General features: G+C 45.1%; 1 protein-coding gene across 14 annotated transcripts in view; it reads left to right on the forward strand.

The window, feature by feature from the left end:
• The window catches only part of RBFOX2 (RNA binding fox-1 homolog 2), a 255,504-nt gene that overhangs the window by 96,081 nt on the left and 133,160 nt on the right, over positions 1-26,263 (forward strand). The window lies entirely within an intron of this gene.

Below are 26,263 nucleotides of genomic sequence, written 5' to 3' on the forward strand. Positions count from 1 at the left end.
ACTCATTACAGGTCTTGGTGGTGTCAGTTCTGTTGCTGGCTCTACGACTTGAACACAGTCCAGTCCAAACTGCGGACAATCAGTCTCTCCAAATTTATCTGGCTCATTGTTACCCTATTTGCATATTTCTTCTGTTCTGTGTGTCTCCTCACAGTCCTTCAAATGTCTGTCTTGGATATTTATTTCTTCCTAGTGCCTTTTGCTTGAAATGTTTCTCCTTTTCCCAGCAGAATTCTCAGCATCCCTGGCCACAACTTAACCTCCTTTGTGAAATGTTTCCTAATTCCTCCAATCATTCGAACTCATTAACATTGTCTATAGCATGAGCATTTCCATAAAGGTCAGGCCAAGTGAGTTTGGGATATGTGGTTAAGACCGTGAGCAAATTATTTAATTTCTCTAAGACACTGTTTTCTCATCTGTGAAGGTGAGGATAATAGTGCATACTTTTGTAAGGTGGTTGTAAGGATTAAATCTTTAAAAATTTAATAGGTCAAGAGTGACTTATTATTGGTTGATAGTGTTACGTACTAATCTCTGCCTTTAGCTTTCCATGTAATCTAGAAAGTCTCTAACCTTTGGGCTCAAGTTTCTTCTTTTTACTTTGAAAGCTCCTTTGGGCTCTAATGGGTTTGATTTTGTGGCTCTTGGGAGTGTCATGCTTCCTTGTGGAAGCGAAAGGCACTTGTATCACTCTACTTCTTACCTCTGGACCTAGCTAGCAGGACTGCTGGGGATCTGTGGGTAGATGGGTACCTTGAGCCGGGAGCACAGAAGTCCGTTTGGCTCTTCCTCTCACCTCCCTTCTCAGTTCCTGGCTTCTTGGACGTGTCCTGTCTCTCATGACACAGTTTGCCTTCTCCCCCTGTCTTTGCCTCATTTTGCTCAGTTCAGGGTTGCCATGGTTTTGGCTGTCAGAGTAGTCTGTATTCAGCTCTGGATCCAGTTGCTTAAGTGTTTTGTAAATGGATGGATCATAACTTCACTGTTGAGCTTGCTAGTAGATTGACCTGAAACTTTTTATATAGGCAGTTGATTTATATTATAATGACGGGTTTTTACTGTGGCCATCAAAGTAAAGTATCTGACCAAAGTTTGTTAATCCTTGGGACTATTTACAACGGAAAATGAGAATTTCCTTTATTAGCAGTTTTCAAAGTTAGGAGCTTTGTCTGTCTAGAATTGCTTTGGGCAGCAAGTAGTTGGTAGGCCACATTCTCGCTGCAGCGCGTAGGACCAGCAGACAGCAGTCAGGATTCGCGCAGCAGCCCTGACCGCTATCTTGTGTTTGCTTTTAAGAAGCTCAATACGTCTCCTTGACCCTTTGCTTCTCAACAGACAGCCATCTAAATCGTTCAACATAAACCTAAGTCGTTCAACGGATGATTTGGAATGAAACCAACTAGTTAAGTAAAAGAGAAGGTGGAAGGTCTCATAGTTGGCAGGCATTATCGTTTTGTGTTTCAGCTGTAGATTAGATATTTGTGTTAGTCGCATTAGCCATGTACCATTGTACTGAGCCGATGGAGGGTTGGCTTAGAGAGGCAGAGGGCTACAACAGATGACTTAAGTTTTTGTTAGGAAGTTTGGTGCCACCAGAGAATAATTTCAGCAAGTTCCGCGATAGCATGCATTTAAACACAGGCACAGCTCTGATCACACTGGGGTCCCATTACTCTGCTTAGCTTTTATCCGCTGAAAACCCTTTAATGGATATTCTAGGCCTTCCGCAGTCTGACCCCAGCCTTCTTCCTTTTGTATCATGTAAGGTATTCAGTGTTCTAGACACAGTGTGGGGCAGGGCAGTTTAGCTTTGAAATCAGATAGGGGTTTCAATCCTAATTTCTTTACTTGTGGTATTTTCCATGTTTAAACACATTCCATCCTTTGAATCCCATTTTCAAACAATTTTTAGAAGGATTTTACTTACTTATATTTAGAGAGAGGGAAAGGGGAGAGAGAGAGAAACATGGATAGGTTGCCTCTTGCACGTCCTCAGTGGGGACCTGGCCTGCAACCCAGGCACATGACCTGGCCAGGAATCGAACTGGTGACCTTTTGGTTCATAGGCTGGCACTCAATCCACTGAGCCACACCATCCAGGGCAGAATCCCATTTTAAATGCTACTTCCTCCATGAAGCTTTGCCTGATGCACTTATTTGGGAATAGAGTCAATGTCTGCTGAACCCCCAAGCACATTCTTCCCTCTCTGCACTGATACTTTATCACCGCCTGTCGGGTTGTGGTGAGCAGGTCTGAGGACCCGCACGGTTCTCGGGGACCAAGGACCCTGTCGTGCTTCATACTCTTCTGCACTTCGCACAAACTAAATGCCTAGTAGGAATCTGGTAAAGGGATAAATTAAAAAGTAAACTTACCTTCAGCCTTCTTGAAATAGAGAGCCTACTCTGTTGGGATTTTTTTCCTGTGGACAAAGGAAAATTAACTTTGTTCTGACTTTTGCAGGGTTTTTATTGCCTTTGCTTTTCCAGAGTGATATGAAAAATTAAAACTTAAGAAGCTAGATATCTGATTTTCAGCAGGAGAGGGCCTCTTACAAGTTTAATGGGTTTGGTCAAGTGGGTAGTAAATGTAAATCTGTCATTTTACGGAGCCAAAAAAGGCTCTTGAAACACTCAATAAATATCCTTATTGAATTAGTAGAATTTCTCAGCAGGGGCCTGTGTATCTCCTATTATTAGCATCTTTCATTGTTTCTTTAGAGCACTGTTAGCCTGTGTTACCACAAGCTTTTTGGTGGCATGTGGCTCACAGAATCATTTCAGCTGAAAATGCTTCTAGCTTCTTAATTTTATTATTTTGTCATTGGTACAGGGAACTTATGCATTAATTCTAGCAGGTGTGTCTTAATTTCAGCAAAACAAGTGGGGGCGTCCCCATGAAAAAAGCGCTAACGTGAAGTGAGCACTGATCACGTGCCAGGCCCCGTGTGCAGCGTTCAGCCAGTATCACTTAATCTCACCCCGTCGGCAGGCGAGGAGACCCACTCATGGAGACTTAAGTCATTGCCCAAGGCTGTGTAGCTGTTAATTGGGGGAACTGGTTTTTAAATCTAAATGTGTTGGATTTCAAAGTTTATTACTATCTTTTCAATAATTAAAAAGTTTTTCACCATGACTGGTGTGGCTCAGAGAGTTGGGTCACCAGTTCAATTCCCGGCCAGGGCACATGCCTGGGTTGGGGGCCAGGTTCCCAGTTGGGGGTGTGCAAGAGGCAACCGACTGATGTTTCACTATTTCTCCCTTTCCCTCTCTCAAAAAAAAAATCAAAATCTTTTAAAAATAATTTTTTAATTTTTAATTTTTAATTTACAGTTGACATATACTATATTATATTAGTTTCAGGTGTACTATGTAATGATTAGGCATTTATATAATTTACAAAGTCATCACCCTGATACTATACGTGCAATATTATTACAGTTATTATATTGTGTATATGGTATATGTATATTACTACAATATTATTGACTGTAATTCCTCTGCTGTACTTTACATCCCCGTGACTGTGTTTACAACTGGCAATTTGTATTTTAATCACTTCCTGTTTTTTACCCATCCCCCAACTGTCCTCCCATCTGCAACCATTGAGATTTCAAAGTTGATAATATTTCTTCTGTGCATGTGTCTTTTACTTATTTACTTTTACTTGAATGTTCATTTTGTTTTCACATTTTACTTGCATGTTTGATTTTTCTTTGGTTGGTCAACAACAAATACTATTTCCCTGTTTGCTCCACTCCTCAGTGCTTTCCTGAGATGATGGTTCTGTGTTATATTTCTGTGATCCTGTATAGTTTATGTCACTCCTTCACATTCATTCTCCTTTGATCTCAGTGAGACAGCAGTGCGGACTGTATGCAGGGGCCAGAGTTTCACTCTCCATTGGTAGTTGAGGGTATTAGGCAGTGTTTGTGAGAGTTTCCAGTTTTGTGAGAGATCTTCCAAAGGTGGGCAATCAGTGGCTAGAGCTTAGCTTGCTTTTTTGGTTTTTAAGATTTTATTTATTTTTAGAGATGGGGAAAGGAGGGAAACTTGAGGGAGAGAAACATCAATGCACATGCATGAGAGATATTTAGATCAGTTGCCTCCTGCATGCCCCGGGCTGGGAGCTGGCTTACAACCCAGGCACGTACCCTTACTGGGACTCGAACCCTGTGACCTTTCCCTTCGCAGGCAGGGGCTGAATCCACGGACCCACACCAGCCAGGGCTAGCTAGAGCTTAGCTTTTGTTTTGAAAAGGTACACTGACTGTCAGTACATCTTTTACTGGCAAATTCTTGTTTCCCAATGAATCATATGGACACAGTATGTTAAAAGTATAAGTGGAGTGGTCCTCATGGAAAAGATGTAGGAGGCCTGCAGCCCCACCCCCCACGAGGCCGCTCAGCCGACTGGAGCACCGCTGGGGATGATCGGGGAGCTTTGGCTCTAGCTTGGGCCTCATAGTTAACCTCTCTTTTCTCGTAGGCTTGATTCCTCATTTATAAAATGGGAATGCTTTTGTAGGATTGCTGATACAGAGTAGCTAAAACACACGTCAAAGCCCAGCACAGTGCCCTCTGCCTCTCCGGAGGAGGGAGTAGGTTGTCAGGACTCCTGCTAAGTGGTGCGGGGAGCTCACTGCTGAGCCTGGGCCTCCGTGGAACTCACACCCAGCACTGTGACTTGACCGAAGGTTCACACGTCACACTGTCAATATTCAGAACAAGGGTGAGCAAACATTCTCTGTAAAGGATCAGAGAGAAAATATCTTAGACTTTTTTGGCTATATAGTCTCTCAATTTGCTGCTGTGTAAAGGAATGAGCATGGCTGTGTTCTAGTAAAACTTTACTTGTGGGCACTGAAATTTGAATTTCATAAAAATTTCACATGTCAGGAAATACTATGTTTCTTTTGATTTCCTTTCCCAACCATTAAAAAACCCTTCGCTTATGGTCTGTACACGCCTTGTATAAAAAGGAGCCACAGGCTAGATTTGGCCATGACTGTGGTGTGCCGGCGCCTGATGTAAACATTGCTTGTTGATCACCAGTGCAGTTTTTGACCCTGTGAGGATGAACTTAATTTAAAAATGATTGCTCTTAAGGAAGTACGGACAGTAGGAAAGGCTTACTTTTCACAGTGGAACACGGTAGGATTGTTTTTCTCCCTCTCCTCTCAGGACTAGTCACACGTTCGTGAGTTTCGTTGCCCTCTACGAAGTGGTTAAAGTGCACTTATCCTTGCCTTGGTAGTGATTAAGTAAAAGCGGTTTCTAAATAAAGACTGTATAATGGAGACTCATGGAAAGACCATGAGTCATGTGGGCGTCAGGAAACTTGGCTTTGTCACAGATTCTGTGACTTCGTGTATGTCACCTCTCCTCTCTGGGTTCTTCAGTTTCCTCATACAAGTGAGGAAGTTGGAGATGAAAATATAAGAAGTCTTTGCCAGCTCCAAAATTTTCTCAGTGTGCTTTTACTTGTCTGGAATGATCTATTAAACAGTTTTCATTTATAGAAACTGTAAGTACTTCACCAGGTAGCTGTGTGTGTGTGTGTGTGTGTGTGTGTGTGTGTGTGTGTTAATGCCAACAGGGTTTCACATTGCTTTGGAGCCTGTTTACAAAGGATAGCTATTTCCAAAGTGAAATGCAATTGTGATTTACGCTCCACACACCTTTGCTGTAAGTGCTGCTCACTTCCCGTTTGTGAGATAGGCTGCAATACAAAGAGAAGGGGACTAGGAAAACTGGAGGAAGAAAAGGTCTGTCCTGACTGTGTATGGGCTTTAGGAAAATTTCGTAACTGGAACCCTTTCCTCAAGTCTGAGTCACACTCGAAGGGCTGTCGGCTCTCCTGGGACAGAAGGAGAAAGGGGAGGGAGAGGTGGTGCGAGCGGCCGTGTCTGTTTTCGTCGACAGAGGGCACCAGAGTGCAGCCAGTGCTGCGTGGTGCCTGGAGACGCTCTGCTCCCGAGACAGGGCTCTGTGCAGTGGACTCGCTGTGTGTGTGTGTCTCTCGCATTTTATGTTATCCACCTCCACAGGCTAAGGTATTTGTTTCATGCTCGAGTCAGATATTCTAAATTCAGTCCTAATAATTACCGTTTGTTTCCAGCGTAAGTGCAAATCAGTTCTCTCACTGTCTTGGAGGAATTATCCCATATTGTAAAGTCTGGGATTTGGGGTAAATGAGCAGTATTAGGCTCCAGTTTAATTTGGTGTCCACTAAGTAAATATTTCTGAAATGTTCTTGTTCTGAAAGAGCACTTAATAGCTGCATAGCATGTTATAGGAAGACTTGGCTTTACTACCTAGAGCAGTGGTCTTCGAAGTGTAATCTCCAGACCAGCAGCATCAGCATCACCCTGGAACTTATGCAAATCCATGGCCTCCTCTTCCCCACAGACCTAGTGAATCAGGAGCACTGGGGAGGGGGCCCGGCCATCTGTTGCAACAGGCTTTAAAGGTGATTCCAATGCACCATCGAGTGGAGAACACTGCCAGAGAGCAGGACACTGAGACCTACTGGAGACGCTGTGTCAGGTGTTTCCCTAGGATGCCCATCTCCACCTGCATCTCCCAGAGGAGAGCCCCAAGCCTGAAGGTTTCAGTGGCTGCCGCAGTCTCTCCTGTAGGAAGTGGTAACGTAGTGATCGGAACCCTGGTCTTTCTGACTCCAGAGCCATGCTACCTTGTCTGCTAAGGAAATGATGAGAGGCATTGTATTAATTAAATTCATTTTTGTAAAAGATTTTATTTATTTTTAGAGAGAGGGGAATGGAGGGAGAAAGAAAGGGAAAGAAATATTGATGTGAGAGAGAAACATTTATTGGTTGCCTCTCGTAAACGCCGGATCCCAGGCGTGTTCCCTGACCAGGAATCAAACCAGCTACCCTTTGCTTTGCGGGATGACACCCAACCAACTGAGCCACACTGGTCGGGGCTAAATTCATTTTTTTTAAAGATTTTGTTTATTTATTTTTAGATAGAGTGGAAGGGAGGGAGAAAGAGAGGGAGAGAAACATCAATGTGTGTTTGCCTCTCACATGCCCACATGGGGACCTGCCCACAACCCAGGTATGTAAATTTAGCCAGGGCTAAATTCATTTTTATTTTTATTATTATTATTTTTTTAATTTTTAAAGGTTTATTTATTTATTTTTAGAGAGAAGGGGAGGGAAAGAGAAAGAGAAACATCAGTGTGTGGTTGCCTCTCATGTGTCCCCTACTGGGGACCTGGCCCGCAACCCAGGCATGTGCCCCTACTGGGAATCAAACCAGCGACCCTTTGATTCTCATGCTAGCACTCAGTCCACTGAGCCACACGAGCTGGGGCCTAAATTCATTTTTAAAACATCCTTAAACTCTTTTTCTTAAAAGCAACATACATTCACGAAGGAGAATTTAGAAAATACGCAGACCAAAAGAATAAAGTAAAAACTTATTTATCTTATTTCTCTGCATCTGTATCTGCACATACATGCATTTTAAAATTTCTTATAAAATGTCATCACATTTTACAACTCATAACATGCTTCTGGCTCTTTCCCATTGCATTGTAAACATCTTTTCATGCCATTAGCTATTGATACAGCATCATTTTCATGGCTGCCTAGTATTCCACTGTAAGATCCTGTCATAATTCTTCCTAAGTCCATCTTAAGTTGTTTTGATTCCATGGTAGGCTTTTAGGAAGAATAGGATACTGAGTGCTGTGCTCCTCTAGATAAACAGTGTAACCACGGTGGCCTTAAGTATTACAATTAAAGTGCTATGTACAGATAATGGTTGAAGAGGGAATGTGCAGCTGGTGAGACAGCCCTAAGCCTAATGTTTGAGGTTACAGTGAGTCTAGAAACAAGAAAAATAATTGAAGTCAAAACTCCAAAAGTATTAGGAATAGACAAGGGCTGTGCGAGTGAGATGGGCTGAAACAGGTAGTCAGGAGAATGACTGTGAGCAATTTGATGGTGCCGACGGCCTGCTTTTATGGCTGCCTTCTGACGTAGAGGCTGATCTGCCGGATGGCCGTGTGCAAAGACTGGGCATGAGGCTTTTATAAGTAACGATCATTATTTATTGAGGACCTTCTGTGTTCCAGGCATCATGGTGATGATTTACACAGATTTCCCCATTTAAATTTTATAATAACCACGCGCATGAGGTGCATTAGGTAGTGTGTTCCCCATCTTCCAGAAGTGGAAACTGGGGGTGAGACTTAAAGTAACTTGTTCACGTGCTTTGATTGGAACCCAGGTTTGTGGCAACAGCCAAACCTGTGCTTCCATAGTATCACTTATCCTCATTCTGTTTTTATCATATGTTGTTAGTTACCGCTGGGGGTGGGAGGTGATGTTGCTGTCTCTTCAGGCACCGAGGGAAACTGGAGTGGAAGAAGGACACCACAGTAAAGATAGAGCAAGGGCAGACTTTAAGACCCAAGCGGAGCTGCCGTCCAGCCCGGTTATCTCGGGAAGAGTGCAAGCATGAGCTGGCTACTGCGGCGGAGCAGGGGACAGAAATAGCAGGATGAGCAGTTGGTAGGAAGGAGCGAGGGCAGGCCTTTGGAAGCAAATCTGGCTTTGGGACTGCCCAGAGAGTCCACTCTCTCTCATGAAATTTCCCTCTCTAGAGGAGGTTGTAATCCCGCTGAGGCATTTTTTTACAGCTTTATTGAGATATTAGTTGATACTATATAATGCACCCCTTTAAAGTGTGCAGTTCACTCATTTGAAGTACGCAGTTCCCTGCCATTTCAGTGCACCCACAGTTGTTACATTCGCAGTTGTTTCGCCGTCACCACAACCAGCTGTAGAACATTGTGATCACTGCCAACAGAAACCACCTACCCCCTAGTCATCGTGTTCCCATTCCTCTACCCCCTTGCCCCCCGAGCCCTAGGCAGCCTCTGATCTGCTTTTTGTCTCTGTAGATGTGCCTTTTTGGATATTTCATATAAGTGGACACAATATAATCTGTGGTCCTTTATGTCTGGCCTCTTTCATTGAATGAATGTTCTCAGGGTTCCTCAGTGTTGTGGCACGAATCTGTATGCCATTCTTTTTTTGTTGCTAACTAATATTCCATTACATGGACTCACCACATCTTAGTTAGGTTTTTATTTTGGTTAGACAAAGGTAAAGGGAATGAATGAGACAATAAGTAAGAATTACCCTTCCTGACCCAAAATGGACGGAATGGGCACCTGTTGTGAAAAGCACACCTATCGGGCCCTTCGAGGAACTGTAACTAAAGGCACAGACAGGTAGATGGGATGCCGGCGTCTGCTGCTCGTGGGGCGTGTGTAGGAAAGCGGCGGCTCCGCTGACCTGAACGTGTGCGGCGCTCAGGGAGCTCATTGTGTGAGCCTGGCGTGTCGGCCAGTGCCGGTGCCCCTGCAATTCCTCGTGTGGAACCAGAGAGGCCTTTGCTGATCTAATCTGGGTACATTTCCCTTGGTTACTGCAGCCCTGGGTCCCTAGAGCGTTCTCTCTAAAGAGCTGCCAATTTGTTGAGTGCTGGCAGTTGCAAGATTATTTCTGACTCTACGATTTGTTCGGTGGAGATTACACCCACCTTTCAGGTCCTGACCCATTGGCCAGAAATAGCCACTGTCATTCCCATATTTTTGGAACGATGCTTACTCTAAGGCCCCAGTATGTCCTTCTCAGTACAGTGTTGGGAGGGCTCCTTTAGCAAGCAGATGATGTGCCCTTCCAGGTGCTGGGTTCTTTACTATTGTCCCCATTGCTTTCTGGTGCTTGCTTTCTTGGTTTACTATCCAAAGAACAGGGAGTTCTGACCTTTGTAAAAAGAATGGTCTGCACCCAGCCTGAAAGCCCAAAGCCTTTTAGTTTGTATTCCAGAAATGTTGCGGCTGGCTTTGTGCTGTGCCTGAACTTTCCTCTGGTTCGGAGCGTGAACTGGAACTCCTGTCTCAGTGCTCTGGCCCCTCTGTAGCATGTCTGTCCTAACACTGAAACAAGAACAGGGCAGGGCGCATCGGCGTGGCCCTCAGGCCCCGAGTCATGCATGCATGGAATGTCAGCGCTGGCTTTCCTCACACTGTCCCGGTTCTGCAGGTGGGGACTGAGTCCCGGAGAGGTCGGAGTCCTTCCCCAAGGCTTCCACCTTCTGTTCTTAGCGCCCTCGGTAGTGGCGGAGCGGGGTCTGTGAGGCCGAGCCTTCATTCTCGGCTCAGTGCTCCCCCCAGTGTTGCACTGTCACCTGGCAAATGGGGCCTGGCCCTGCCCCACTCTGTCAACAGTGCAGGCCCCAAGGGGAGAGGGTGAGGGTTTGCCAGGTTGGGGTCGTGATGAGGAAAATGTGTAAGAGGAGGAGAGCAAGAGCACCCACTGAGTTTGGGCGCCACTGGCAGTAGAACCCAGCCCTCCTGGCCTTCCCAGTATTCGTGTTTTTGATTACACGATTGTGATTCCTTGAGAGGCACGCATCCGTGTGCTAAACCATGTACGTGCTGCTGCACTAAGCCAACAAGCAGTGAATGTGTAGTGCCTGCCTGAAAGTGTTTGCCAGGTCGCCCACTCCGTGTTTGGTTATCGTTTTTTTTGCCTGGTGTAATGTGAGAAGACCCAAACCCTCCCACTGTCCACAATCCCACCCTCCCTCCTCTCACTCCTGGTGTGTGGGACCCCAGAAAGGGCCTTGCTTCCCAGCACCTCCCTGTGCCGTGACCCTGTGGATCTGGTCAGCAGGACCCAAGGTGCTGGGACTGGACTTGGAAGCAGCCCTTCCATAGCGGAGCACACACTGAGCAGTGCTTCCCAGCTGAGACCCCCACCCCCTCAGTCGGTGACTTCCTTTCTGTTGTGTCCGCTGTCAGTGTGAGCTGTGCTGCAGGGGGACGTGTCCGCCCCGCTCTTCCCCAGCACCTAGCTTATTGCCCAGAAGAGAGTCATTAAATAACCTGTGGCGTTCTTCTGCCGTTTGCCCCTCTGATGGAATGGCTGAGGTGCAGGAATGCAAGTACAGTTGTTGGTTCGCAGTGTTGTTTCTCTGTAGGAGCTATTCTATAATCTTCAGTGGTAATTTATAGTGGCAGCTCCTATTTATTGAATGCATACTATGCATCAAGTACTGCGTTAAGTACACAAATACACACACATCCTCAGCTCCTCGTTATTCCTAACAGCTCTCCCTGCAAGGGGGACAGTAGAAGCCATATTTGACAGATGAAGGGGCTGCGCTTTGGAGAGGTGTGGGTCGGAGCCAGAAAGTGGTGGAGCAGGTAGTTAAACCCAGGCCTGCCTGCCACTGAAGCCTGTGTGTAATGACCACGTGGAGCCTCCTTGAGCAGTTATTTGCTGGACATTCCTGCGAAAGAGAGCTGAGTCACTTCTGTTCCCTGAGATTTATAAATGAGACGTCTGTGTTACCAAAGGGCATTAGTAGCATAGTTTAGATTAAATCTGGTGTTGGGATTATAGAGCAGAAACAAAGGGGAGAGGCGAGGAGCCTCTGCCACTTCCTGAAGCCGGTTTGCTCTGTGTGGCCCAGTGCCGACCAGTCCCTGCTCTCTGAGTCCACCATGGTTTGGAGACATTCCTGCTCTACACAGTCCTGAGAGGGGGGTCTACCCTGCAATTTCAGGCTGTTCAGAGTGGGCCTCGTCCTGGTCTCTGGGGCCACACTAAGGTGGGCTTCAGTTGGTCCCTGGACTGGCTGGTAAGTGGGAGAGAGGAACTTCTACGCAAGAGTGTTGTTGGGGATAATAAGATTTTGGGACAGGCCCTTCCTGCATTCTCCTCCTCCCTGGGGGAAAGAATGTAGCCAGGAGTGAAGGGCATTGCCTCAACCAATTCAGTTAAGTGGCCCTAGCCTGGATTAAAAACTTGGGCAGACTTCCCCACGGATTTGGCAAGGTATTGGGTTTCTGTCTCCGCAAACCCTCCCTTCTTTCTGCCTTGCACATGTGTGCTAACATAATTACAGAGAGGTTGCATCTTGCAATAAGATACCCTTTTTAAAAAGGAGGGGGCTCCTTTTAGAGGATGGAGAGACACTCAGAGGAGGGGCTGCTCTGTGCAGTCCCGGCGTGCTTCTGCGATGGCAGGGCTTGGGAAACGTGGCAGAGTGGGAGCGAGCAGGCCGGCTGCTCTCTGCAGCGGGTTTAGGAGGGGTGGTGGCCCTGTTGGTTTCCAGCACCTGGAGCCGGAGCCTTGGGTACTAATTTCGTGCTGGAGAAATATTAAACTGTCCTTTTGCATTTGCTCGTCCAGATTGGGTTACTAAGAATCTGGTCATTGCAGAACAAGGGCTCTTTTGTTTGTGAAGGTCAGAGGTTACAGTATTAGAGTTTGGTGGTCAAGTGTTCAGAAATATTTCACAGCTTTAGTTGAAAACCTGAGCAGATGCTCCTGCTGTTGTTTACCCGCCAGGATCGGGTGACATTCTTCCCCCTTTTCCTCTCCCCCCTCCCCCTCTTTGGGAACCAACCAATCGCACTGAGGAATGCATTTCAGTGCCTCCCTGGCCTCCTCCCATAAGGAGTCTGCCCAACCGCTGCTCTCCTGAGCCTTGGCTGAAGCAGAGTGTTTAACTCTTGGGTATCTGAATCACAGGGAGCTGCTGACATGGCAGTTAGTTTGTTCTATTGTTTGCCTTGACGCTGTGAGGACATATAGTACTAAGCTAAGCTTGCTGTGGCCCCACGTGGGAATGTTACAAATGGGGCAAGGTGCAATGCATTGAGCTTGAAGAAACTGATTTTAAGCCTAATTTGTGCCAACAACCAGCATTGTAACCTTGGGAAAGTTACTTTCTCTACTTGGGCTTGATTTGATTCCCTTTGTGCCAAGTTAGTTTATGATATCACTATATATGCCAGCCACCAGCATTTACTGTGTGGCTAGCCTGAGGTTTGGGGAAAGCTTTTAACCTGTATTGAGTGCCTGTTCTGAAACAGTTTGCTTTTTACAGTTTGTCCTCTGCAGGGCAAATGCTGTTCATCCAATTTTGTAGACGAGAAGAGAAGGCTAGAGAAGCTGTCCAATTTGCCCAAGGTCAAATACCTAGGAAGGCCCATCTGGCTTTGATGCGCGGACTTTCTTCCATTCCACTGGGCTGGCTGGAAAAGACCTGAAGTTCTTCCAGCGCTTTCATTCTAAAGCTGAAAGCTTTAACTCCTTAATAGTTTTTCCATCCTGCCCTGTAGAAAGACCAAACACGGCAGTCTCCCCGCTCACAGCCCTGCTGCCAGAGCAGGTGAGGGACTTAGCAACCCTGCCGTCCCCCGCAAGCGGCAAACGAAGATGGTGCGGTGGTGCGGGCGTCAGGGCTGTCTTTCCTCCGTGGAAAAGGTCTCAGTCTGGGCAGCCAGCCTCTCCCACCTCCCTCCTCCGCAGCCCCCTTTCTCACACAGCTGCAGGCTCTTCCTTTCCTTTTTGCCTTGTGTGTATGATAGTAAGGTAAGGAATAGAATATTTAGGAGATTTAAAATCCCCTTTACTCAAAGTTTCCACAACATTGGTTCACCCCTACCCGAATCTCTATGGTAGCTGTCTCCACATTGGGTCTGGTTTAGTAGGGACATCTTGCCCAATGGGACGCTTTGTGTTTCTCTTTCTGCAGGTTTTGTTTTTAAATTCACAGAGAAGACAGCTTCCTTTAGGTGGGTTTTGCTGATACTCTGTTGCTACCAGTTTAAAAGAAATGATCCTAGTAGCCCTGAAATGTCAGGTTTTCCAAGGAATCATTTTCTGCCTTTGGTTGTGGGCTGAGAAAAATGACAATAAGCAAATCTATTAACAGTTGTAATTTATTAAGCCAGGCACTGACCTAGGTGTTTTATGCATATTATTTTTAATTTTCATAATAATTCTGCATTTATAGATGAACAGATTTAGTTGGAGACAGGGGTTAAGAGAGGGTAAATAAAGTACTTGCTCAAGGTCACAGCTAGTGAGTAGAGATTTCGAAATTTGATTCCTAGTCTAGTTCACTTCCAAATCTAAGTTCTTTCTTCAGTACTTCCCATGCTGCCTCTGGAAAATGATCTTGAGAGTTCATGTAATCATCTGTGCCCATGCCTCAACCCTGATCACCCCAGGAAAGCTGTATGTCTTCTTTTAAAAAGGGAAGTACTGTTTTATAGGGTAAACTTCCAGGTGAAAAAAATATTTTAGAGAAGTATTTTCTGGTGATTGCTAACTTTTATAATCAAGTGAATATACCAGTATTGGTTTCTTTTACTGAAACTTAAAGCCATCCTTTCTTGTTACAAGTGAAAATGTTAAGCAACTACTCATCGTCAGGTACTGGCGGGTTAGGGATTCACTGGAGTGTGGATTAGGGCAGGCAGGAAGAGGTCCACTGTAGAGGATGAGTAAGTAATTTACAGGGGGAAAAGCAGGTTGAGCCCTGGTTGCATGGCTCATAGTTGGTTGGAGTGTTGCCCTCAATGCACTGGGGTTGCAGGTTCGATCCCCAGTCAAGGCACATGCAAGAATCAAGCAATGAATATATAAATAAGTGGAACAACAAGTGAATGTTTCTTTCTCTCCCCCCCAGCCCTCTCTTCTTTCTCTAAAATCAATTAAGAAGCCTTTTTAAAAAGCAGGTAGAGTTTTCTCGGGGTAAGAAAATGTTATCACTTGCCTCTTATTTGGTACAGCCTGTCTTCACCGTCTCTTTGCTCACCTGAGGAAGATGACGAGAATCCAATGAAGGGTGGGTTAGTATTACTTAATGGCCCCATGCTTCTCCTTCCTTTCAGGAATTGCTTGGGATTCAATTCTGCAATTCTGCTGGGCTTTCCCAGTTGTGTGCAGTGAGAGATTCACATAAGAGAAGTATACTGACTATACTGTCTTTGCCCTCCAGGTCAACCTAACAGATATTCAGCAATGTGTACTGTGTCCCTGGCACATGCCAGTGACTTGGCATGCCTCCCATGATACTGAGACGAAGAAGACATGGTCATTGCCATTCAGGAGCTCGCAACTGAGTGGAATTTGCAGTCTCATTCAGGGTGGAAGACCTACCAACAAGGAATTAGTAACAAAAGGCAGTATAGGCTTAAGATTGTAAAAGAAGTTAAGTGAGCCAGGGACAGCAAATTATTGGGGTTCAGAGATGAAGGGAGTTAGGGTTTGCCAGAGCTGTAAAGACAGGGTTTGTTTACAGCTTCCTCCAGAGTGGAGCGGGGCAGGGCTGGGGTGGTAGGGATGTGGGGCATGCCCTACTAGTGAGAGGAGACGGTGAAGTTCTTTCACCGATTTGGAGGCAGATGCCGGTACAGACTCACAGATGGAGGGAGTCACAGACAGGAACTGGGGCGTGGGAGATGGATCCCATTAATTACCATTCGAGTGGGGCGTGTGAAGATGCCAGCGGCTGGTGTTAAAACAACAAGAGCTTAGTTTCTGAAATCACAATTTTTAAGAAAAATCTAATAAATCTCGTATTTATCTTTTGGTTCTCTGATTAGCTGGGATTTTTTTTTAAAGATTTTATTGAGTTATTTCAGAGAGATGGGAAGGGAGGGAAGGAAACATCGATGCGAGAGAGAAGCATCTACCCATTGCACCCCGACCAGGACTGAACCCGCAACCCAGGCATGTGCCCTGACCAGGAATCGACCAGCAACCTTTCCCTTTGCGGGACGATGCCCAACCAGCGCAGCCACACCGGGCAGGGCCCTGGTTAACTTCTGAGCACAGTGCTGTCCACATTAGAAACCCCTTGACATTTACCCTTGCTGGGTTTTTTAAAGATGGAAAACCGCAAGCTGAATCATACACATATAAAGACATCAGTAGTCCCATCTGCCATGTGCATGGCTCACCTGCGTGGCAGTATTCTTGATGATTGCTGAATGTTTATGAGGCTCCTTCCCAAAAAGCTCTCCAAATGAACTCTTCTCCTTTTCCTTGAACCTTATGAAAAGTCTTCAGTGGGAGAGGGCTTGGGGAAAGGAGATTGTTTCCTTTTCCCTTCCCCCATTCCATAGTAGCTTAACTTAAGTACCCTGTGGAGATAAAGATAAATGTGAACAACTTCAGGATGAAAAGAACATCAGAGACCCGAGAAGTCAGGGGAGGTCATATCAGGATTAAAGTGGAAACTATGTTACAACCTAAGCAAGGAACAACTGATAGGTCTATAAATAGGATTTTATCTCCCCACAGAAAATTTTTGGCATGGTCGGAGCTTCCCATGTAGGGGACTATTTTATTTACTAAAAATAAACTATGTTTCTGAAATGATTAAAGTAAGTCTCACTAAACTCATTTATGTTATTAAAAGTGTGGTCATAGTCTGAAAATAAGTGTCTAGAGTTTTATTATGTACCAACTGTTGGGAAAACTCCGGCATTATAGCCATCAAGTCTGTGATGGAATGGTCTGGCCCAGTCTAGCATGGATTAGATAGATTACCTTCTCAGAAAATAATGTGATTGCAATGTTTCCCTGCCAGTCCTAAAGACCCTCAACCCCCAGTACTGTGCTTAGCGTCCTAAATAGGTATTGTAAGTTTATCGTCTAGGAAAGGCAGAGTTCTGATCCTCCAGAAATCTTGCTGCGAACTTCAGGCTGCTTGAATATGGCCATTCAGAGCAGAGGGGTGTGTAAACCGGCAGTACCTTTAGTATGCCTTTGGGGGACAGGAGCCTTCAAGCTGTCTGTTTCTCACACTCCCGTTATCCTGGTTGTCGCCTTTCAAATTGGGCGGCAAATTCTTGGCATCTGTCTTCCTGTCAGCTAATCTCGGACGGCCCTGGATAGCCTGTCTTCTTTTCCTGTGCATATATTTGAAATCAGTAAAAAGCATTATTAATTTTAGTATCCTGTTAGAAGATTATGAAAGCTGAAATTCAACAGATAGTAAAATCACTCAACGCATGTTTCTCGAAGTTATTTAACCATGCAATGAATACTTTTAAAGTAAAATGCACTGAAGGACACAGTGCAGTGTGACTCATGCCCAGATGTGGGTGTGGACTAAAGTAGTCACCAGGAGTGGGTTCAGAGATGAGTTAATGGCTGCAAGAAGTGAATTCATTTGCTTTTCTTCAGACTTCAAAGCATGTTTGGGAAAAGTTAAATCATTTTTAAGTGCAAAATAAAAGAGATTAAGACTTTCTGCTTTAAATATACTGCCTATGCCTTAGTGCACTGGTTAAGAATTGTCTCCCTGCATCAGAGGACCTCATGTATTATCTTTATTCCTCAAAATGGCATTCCATGTTTAAACGATAGATTGTTGTGTACCCAGCAGAAGTTATGTACATGTCTTTTGTATTTTTATTTTGAGTAAATAAATTGTAGAGGAGAAATGCTGCTAGCATCAATTTAAAATTTGTTGGACCACCTTACACTGTTGACAACTTGTGAAATGCTAAAACAGGTTATGTACATCATCTCACTAATTGCCTTAACCCTTTTACCACGCTTGTTCTGACAGTCACTCAGCTCCCATCTTTTCCCCAGTGCTTTAAGAGAAGGAAACTGAAGCTCTTGGTGGATTATTTTCTGTAAGATAAAGAGGTAATTAAGTTGGTGCAAGAGGTTTGACAACTTCACAGCATTCTTTGAGCCCCAACCCAAGTTTCTATCTCTTTAATTGCTGTCATCTAATTGTTTTGTGACTCACCCATTGGCTGTTACAGTGGTGTAATAATGGTACATCATGCTCTGTTCACCGAATAGGTAACATGCTCTGTTTCGTTGGGGGCTGACAGCATCCCTGCGATGTAGGCATCACTGCCCCATTTTACAGATGACGAAAATGACAGTGTATGGCGTGTGTGTGTGTGTGTGTGTGTTTGACTCTTTTCATTACTCGTGACCAGGAATTGTTAAGTTAAAATTTTATTTCTGTCATTTTGGTGGAATTGTTAAGGACAGAAGATTAGGGGGATAGGCTTAGTTTGCTTTTCGGCCTAGTCATCAGGTCCGTACACTATTATTATATACAGAGCTTTCTGTTTCAAATGAAATTGAATTTTGATTTGTAAGTTGCGTATCACTGTTGAAAGCATCACTTAGCATTATGTTCAACTGCATAAAGCAAAAGAAACCCCAAAGGGCTTAAACAGGAGAGGTTTTCTTGTCTCCCAGGAAAAAGAAATCTGGAAGCAGGCAGTCCAGGGCTGCCGTGCGCTCCGTGGTTATCCAGGACCCAGGATCCTTACTTACCGCCCTGCGCTTCTCTGTCTGTAGGGCGTGGCCCGCTTGGTTGCTGCAGCTCCGCCATCATTCCTGCGTTTCCACAAAGCAGTTTCTACGTAAGAAGACTTCTGGGAAGTCCCACATAATATTTCTGCTAATCTCACTGTCCAGGACTTAGTCTAATGGTCACACCTAACAGCACCAGAAGTTAGGAGATACAGTCTTTTTTCGGAGGGTATTTATGATAATGTCCTAGAATGAAAACTGGGGTTTGTTACTAAGGAGGAAGGGAAGAAAGGATATTGGGAAACCATTAGCATTCTCAGCCTCAGGGCCTGTCAGAGTGACCTGACTGTGTGTCCTGCCCATGTGGCACAGAACAGGTTCCGTTAGCTTTCCTGGGAGCTTTTCCACCGCCTCTGTTGTGTTGCCCGGTGAGATGCGTTATTTTTTACCTGAAATGGAGACATCTCCGTGCAAACATTTTAAAAAAAGAGGTTAATAGGTAATGATAAGGATTGTTGCAGCTTCTGTTTTAAGTTCAACTTTGTGGTTTTCAGAATCAGTTTATTGGGACTTCAAATAGTATAGTTAGCCTTTATTAAGAATAAAATATATTAAATATTTTGGTGACTAGTCATTGGTAGTCATTAGTTTTTTGGAAGCCTGACTAAGTCATTAGAATATATAATTCTTGGGGATAGAGGACTTGCTTTTTTTTCCCTTAAAGTTATTACTATTTTCAAATAAATAGTATATTTGTATGGCTCAGCACTCAGAAGATACAAAATGGTCACATAGTGAAAAGTTGCCCCCCCATTCCTGTTTTGAGTTCCCCAGTGTCTTTCCCCTAGAGGCAAGTGTTATTTTACCTTTTTGACTACAATTAATCCTTTAAAAAATTTAATGGTACTGTGCTACACGTTGTCCTGGAGCTTTTTAAAAAATCGCTTAAAGACGTGTAGTAGAGTATTCTGATTAGTATTTGAAGAGCATCCGCATCCCCTCCCCCAAGGGCTATATAGTGTTCCACTCTCTGGATGGTAAAGCCTTCTAAAATGTGCTATATAACTATATAATTTATGTGTTCTCAGTAGTGTAATAGTAGACATTTTTCTTAAAGGTTTAACACAGTTGTCAACATCAGTTTATTATTTAGGACGGTGAAAGGGTCATATTTCAGGAGATTTTGTTGGTTTTGCATTACGGTATGGCCTCATTTTGACATATGCCTGCCTTTTGATTCTTATCTGCTTTTTAGATTATTTTCTTTTGGTCTGTCTTGTTTCTGATGTGGCTGTCTGTAATATAATATTCTTCTTTCCTCTGGTACTTATTCCCTACTACTTTCTAGCTCTCTTTCCTAATTCGCTTTAATATTTGGTGGGCAAGTAGCCAGATGACCGGGACAGAAATATTTCTAAAACAAAAATAAATAGATTCAGAGAGAAAGCCTGACGCAGGTTTTCTGCTAATGAAAGCGCATGAACATTTTGATATTCTGGGTACTTAGAGGGCCTTTGCTTCCTGGTCATTACCATGTTCTAGACCAGCTCTGTCCGATAGAGCTTTCTGTGTGCACAGAAATGCGTTATTTTTGCACTGCCCATTATGATGGCCACAGCTGCATGTGGTGCTTGAGCATCTGAAATGGGGCCAAGTGGGGCTGAGGGACTGAAATTTTACTCTTACGACTGAGGAAATGAAAGTCAAATAGCTACATGTAACCAGGGGCCATGGATGCATGAGTTGAGGCCTTAGATAATTAACTTCTCTACTGCAAGCTTGATTATAGTGGAGCTTGGATCGGGATACTATTATTTTATTGTGCTGCGCAAATTTATAGTCTTGGGAGGGAGACAATTTGGAATGTTTGTGTTCAGATTAGCTTAAGTAAATGATTAGATTGGGACTGCTTTTTGATATTAATATTATGATTATTTCAAACTAGCATTCTCAAGTCATTGGTGCTGGTGTGGATTTATGGTTTGTGGCTAGGGTAAAACTTTGCGTCCTTTTGTCCTTTTGCTTTTGGTAACTAGGGAAAAATTAGTAGCGCTCTAACTTTATTTATAGGAGTTGGTTAGACACTTGCCTGAGTGCCAGAAACTCCCACAAATAACTTTGACCTTCCCTAACAAAAGTCAAGGGATAAAATGTTCCGTAGTAAATCTTAGTCATATATGATACACGGGATATTACTTTCTAATGGAGGAATCCATAGCAAATAAGAAAATAGGTGAATTATAGATTTTTATAACCGCTAGGAAGAAGTAAGCAGAGCACAGCAATAGGGGATATGGACTTGCAGGGGAGGATCTCCGGCTCGATGGAGTGGCCTGGAGAGTTTTATTTGAGGTGTCATTTAATCCGAGGCCTGAAAGATAAGCAGGAGCCAGCCTTGCAAAGAATGAAGGCAGGATAAGGAGAGGTTCCAAGAAGGGGGTAAAAGGGTTACAGAGGTGCCAGAGAGAGGGACGCCCTTGCTCTAGAGCAGGAACTGACACAGATCGGTGTATTGAGAACACAGTGATTGAAAAGGAGATAATGATAAGAAATGCAGCTGGAGAGCACGCACTTGGCAGATCGGAAAGGACCTTAAAGGCCCTTATAAGAACTTTGGATAGAAAAAAAATTAAGCGCAGTGTGAAGCTATGGCATGAGAGAAGTGATCTGATCTGATTTTTGTTTTAAGAAGTCCCTCTGGCTGCTGTCAGGAATGTTTCGAAGGGGAGCAAGGGCGGGAGTGGAGGAACTGTTGCTCCAGGCGAGGGTGATGGTAGCTTGAGGTAAGGTGGTGGCAGTGGAGCTCAAGAGAAGTCAGGCACACAGGCCTTACTACTGGGTGTGGTATGAGGGGTGAGGGAAGAGGGGAGGGTCTCTGGCTTTCATAATTGCAGGGCAGTACTGCTCACCGAGGCGGAGAATGTCAAGGATAAACCAGATTTCAGGGGTGGGACTGGTGGAGATTGAAGAGCCCGATTTTGTGCACACGTTTGCCTTGCCTGTGAGGCAGCTACGTAGTCCTATTGGAGCGTGAGAAGAGGTCCCTAAGCCAGGGGCTTACCTGGTGGTTACCGGCCTCTTGGTGGTATTGGAAGCAATGGGAACGAATGAGACACCTGAAAGGGAGAGATGAGGTTGACCCAGGGTTGAGCCCCAAGGAGCACTTCCTTTTTTAGAAGTCTTTTGAGGGAGAAGCCAGAAAAAGATACTGAGAAGTAATCAGTGATGCAGGGGAAAAAACAGGAGTGTGGTGTCTCAGAAGCTAGGAAAAGAGAATGTTTTAAGACTGCCAACTTCACTGAATCCTGCTGTGAGGGCAGATAAGCTGAGGACCGCACAGGATCCATCAGATTAAGTCATGTGGAAGTCGTTGACATTGGCCAGTTAGTTCAGTAGAGGAGAGAGCTTGAAAACTCTGAGTAGATTGCAGGAGGAATGGAGGTGAAAAAATGGAAACAACTTTTTAAAGAAGTTTTCCTGTGGAGTGGTGAGCGGAGAAGTGGTAGGTAGCTAGAAGGAGGTGAGGGGTTGAAGAAGAGTTTTTTTAAAAACCATGGCTCATTTAGTTACTTACCTATTATTGGACATTGACATTTTTGAAGTGTTTTTTTTTCTTACAGATTGTTAGTGTGCTTTTTTCTACTCCAGTGGGGATTTTCTAATATCGGCTCCTTGGAGGTGGAATTGCTGGGCCCTGAGCGCTGCGCATTTTGGGACTGGATAGATACTGCCAGCCTGACTTCCAGAGTGGGTTCCAGTGTCTGCTTTCCTCATCAGTGCGTGAGAACAGAGCGAAGGTTTTCTGAAGATGGACATGTGTTTATTTGCTGGCGTGACAGTAATGAGTAGAGAGGGGACACGGTGGTCAACGCAGCACACCCTTACGTAGGCTCTGCAGGGTGGGTGTGAGTGCTAGTAGTGAAATGGGCCTTCGGTGTGAGGGAGGTGTCCGTAATTCTCACAGGATGCGAGGGGGAGGAGATGCGTGTATTTCCAGGCAGGACTGTCGGTTTTGTGGGCAGAAAAGACTGTCTGGATGCTTGTCTTTTAAAATGAAATATTTAATAGAGCAACAGCTCCGAGTTGGGGGTAGGGAGAGGATGGAGTAGGGAGAGGATGGTTTGAGGAGAAGGTAAGAAATAGTAGTTTGGGCGTGCCTGAAAGCTTGCAAGGGCAGCTTTGGGAGGATGGCTTGGCATTCACTGTCCAGTGCCCAGTTGAGGTTTGTCTCATGGTTATGTAATGAAGTCCGTCAGCTTGGTTATGTGACTTATCTCGAGCAGCATTCAGCTGATTGTGCCCAGGCACAGACAAGGCAGAGAGTTGCATCTGACCAGGACTGGAGTTTTGGCACGTGGCAGTGCTGCAGAGGACAGACGATTGTGGGTGTTCACGAGGGAGGGATAGCAGTCACCGACCACGGAGTGGAGGGAAGACAGGGCTGGAGTGGGTGGATAGATGGAAGTGCGGCTGGGACAGGGCACTTCATGGCGTCAAAAATCGTAGTGGAAGGGATGCCAGGGCAAGTTAGTCAGAAACACGGGAGGTTATTTGAGAGTATGGTTGGAACATACTAAAGAAAAACAGAGCACTTGAAATAATACATTTTCCTTTTTTAAGGGTGGTCGCTCCGGGTTCCCTAGAAGTGGGGGTAAGGGCTCTAACAAATCATCTGTTTGCCTGTGGCTTTTCTGAGAGGTGAGCTTCGAGATGTGTACCTTTTCCCGCATGCGTGTCTCTAGAGCTCCGTTTAGACGCCGGACACGGGAACCACCAGAGTGTCCGGAATCGTTCTCTTGCTGATGTCGACCACAGCAGCCGTGCTCGGCCAGAGCCCGCCCTCTGGAAACTCACGCACAGTGTGTGTGCACAGAGCCCGAACGTCTCCCTGCCACCAGTGCATGCAGTCTCGGTAATGGGCCGGGGCAGACTGCAGGTTCTGCCCAGGGTAAAACTGCCCTTGGTTTGGGCCGTCTTGATCTGATTTTATCAATAAGTGTGTTGTAGTTGAAATGGTCTTGGGGTCTTACAAACTTGTGATCAGCTTTCGACTCCTCACTTGCCGTGAGACCATGGGCAAGTTTGCTTTTTACCATTTTAAGCCCTTGTTTCCTTTTCTGTGTGAAAGAGATAAAATAGAGTGCACAGAGATAATGGCGACAGGCAGTGGGATAACGCACGCAGCATTCTGGCACGTGCGTTCTGAGTCAACGGTAGCTGGTGTTGTTACATTGAAATCAGCAGGCAGGGTGCTTAGGTAACTGCAGATCCCCTAACTGGAAAGTGGCACCACAGCTGCCCCTTTCTTCCCCGAGTTTCTGCTGCTGCATGAGCGTACTGCCCTGTCTTCACCGGCTCCTCAGACTTTAATGTGCAGGTGAATCACCTGGGCCTTTTGGTACTGAGCTGATTTTGATTCTGGAGGTCTTGGGTGGGGCCCGAGAGTCTTCGTATCTAAGAAGCCCCTGCCTGATGCTCCTCCCCTGATGCTTGCCTTGTGGGCCGCATGTTGAGTAGCGAGATTCTAATAGAACTGCCCTGTGGGAATGAATCACTGCTTTAAGCTGAGAGGAAACAAATTTAAAGAGCCCCATCCGTTCAACCTTTTTTACAAGTTAAATTCATTTGGACCTCATCTGGCCCGGTTCTGTAACTCATTGTTTGTGGTCAGTCTGTGTTGTCTCGACCAGTCCTGAAAGTGAGAGGGGTATAGATTACGTACAGAGGGTTGCCTCAAATTTCTTTTGAAAAGTATTCAGTGCCTGACTTCTCAGGTATATTTTTGATAATTTGTGTCGGTTCCCCAGATGTCCATACTTCCCCCGCCAGCCTTTTATACCTACAAACAAAACTGGCATAAAATTTAAGTCTCTTGAATCATTAGACTTGGAGGCAGGGAGTCTGAAATGCGGCTTCACGCCCCTTCTGCCCACCCTGCCCTTCACATCATGGAGTCCGGCTCTCGGGGAAGCAGGGATCCCGACACAGCGCGGGGTTAGCATCGCCGGCAGCACCCTCGCTGCTGCCCCAGGGAGTCCGATTCCTCGTTCTCAGGACCGAGCGCACCAGACTTCCTGTGTGGCCTTCCCTGGAAGAGGTCCTTCCCCGGCGCTCCCCTTCACACAGTTTTCCCCTTTGAACTCATGTAAAGGCCGATAAGCTTCCAAGTACAGTCGCGCGGCCTGATAAAATGTTCTGATAGAATTAAGTTTGTGTGCATCTTAATCCGGTGTGTATAACACTGTGATCCTTTTCAGGGGTCTTCCTAGTGTGGGATTATTCCATTTTTGTGTCTCTTAATCTGACTCCTGAGTAGCTATAAAGCGTAGGTTTCCTTATTTGACTTTGAGGATTTGAGACAGGTTTTGTTTTTTTTTTTTCTCTTACCTCTTTGTTTCCTTTCATCTTTCCTTTTCTTTTTTTAAGGTAGGGAAATGTGGACATGCAGGAGCATGAATAAAAAGATTCATTTAACCTGCCTGTGGGTTTTTGGTATGTATATGAAGAAAACACTCAGAAGCATTTGATTTTTGACTAGACTATCCACCCAGTTCATAAAATTACGTCCAGAAAAGGAAGAGAGACATTTAGAGTAGGGATTTATGAACTCTTCCCGTGACTCCAAAGAAGTTTGTGGTGGTGGCACTCATGGGAGTTTTGGAGGCAATCGTCAGAGTTCTTGTGACATATTTTAGTTTTTCTTCTTTCATTTTGAGGCTCCCCTTTTTCTACGTCTTTTTCCCCTACTTTGCTGCAGGAGAGCAGGGGTATCTTTATCTTAGCCTGAACTTGATTAAAAGATCAGACCATAAAGTGACAATATGTGAAATTCTATTGTGTTTGTTTTTGACATGTGCTTAAGAATGAACATTAACAATTTTGTGTCTCCAGGGAGCGTGAAAGGACCATAATCTCTTAGTACGGTTTTAATACAGTTATTTGAGTGTAGTGTCAGGGGGTCTGGTGAGGTAAGATTTAGAGCATGGGCCAGGAGACTGAACAGCAAAGTTGCATATAAAAATTGATTACGGATGTATAAAAGACTCTTACAGTTTATCGAAATTCAAGATTTGTTTCTGCATTTAAAAGGCTGTCTCATAAGTTCTTTTGTACTGGAGATGAGGTAATCCTGCCTTCAGAGGAAGCGGAGAGCTTGTGCAGAAGGAAAAAGAAGAGGTTTGGGTGAGGCTAAGGATATTTGTCCCACCCTGCCAAGTTTAAATGAGCTGCAAGTTGAAGGTGAAAGGAGAGAGAAGGCACATCTTTGTGCAGAAGGAGAGGGAAGGTGACTTGACCTCTGCCTTAAGAGAAGAAGAAACTTCACGTAGCAGGTAAGAGACCGGAGAGTGAACGCGCCACCTGCACAGGGCCGACCTTGCCGGTGAGCCTCAGACCTTACTTGGAGATGCTACGCGCAGGAGAGAGCTGTCCCGACATGTCTGAGGGAGACGGAACCCTGGGGCAGCTGGAAGGTGGTAGGGCTCTTGTCTTTGTTGCAGTTTAATGAGTTAAAGGAATGAAATATTCCTCAAAACACAGACCCCTTTGAGAACTTACCGTACACCTACTGTGTGCTTGGCACTGTGTGAAAGACCCCATGGCCAGAAATCAATGACCTCTGCCCTGAGAGACCTGGACAGAGGAGACAAGATTGGTAGGCACAGGAATACCTGTAGCAGAAATGGGCAGAGGTGCTGACTCTCTTGTTACAGGTACTGGGAGCCCAGCAGAGGGACAGATCAGCTGCAGCTGGGCTGGGCTTTTGGATTGGAACATGGAGAAATGGGTGGGCAAGTAAGGAACACACATGGGCATCAGCATATGGAGAAGTCAGCTATTTTCTGACTAAAACCCACTAGAACAGATGATTTGAGGCTCAGCATTGACCATAATGGGTAAATATATGCCTGGCATATAGGAGGCACTTAATAAATGTTTGAACTGAACTGAATTAGAAAATGTGGTCACTAGGAACATGGCAGGTGAGGTTACATAGTTATATCACTTGATTTAATTACAGCAACTTCAAAAGGAGTGCTGTGTACAGGTTTTGGTTGAGGAAACAGAGGCTCAGGCAGGTTAAATAACGTCCCCCAGACCCCGAGGATAGTAACTGG

The sequence above is a fragment of the Phyllostomus hastatus genome, unplaced genomic scaffold, assembly GCF_019186645.2.
Source record: "Phyllostomus hastatus isolate PE091 unplaced genomic scaffold, TTU_PhHast_1.1 phas_scaffold_755, whole genome shotgun sequence".
NCBI lineage: Eukaryota > Metazoa > Chordata > Mammalia > Chiroptera > Phyllostomidae > Phyllostomus > Phyllostomus hastatus.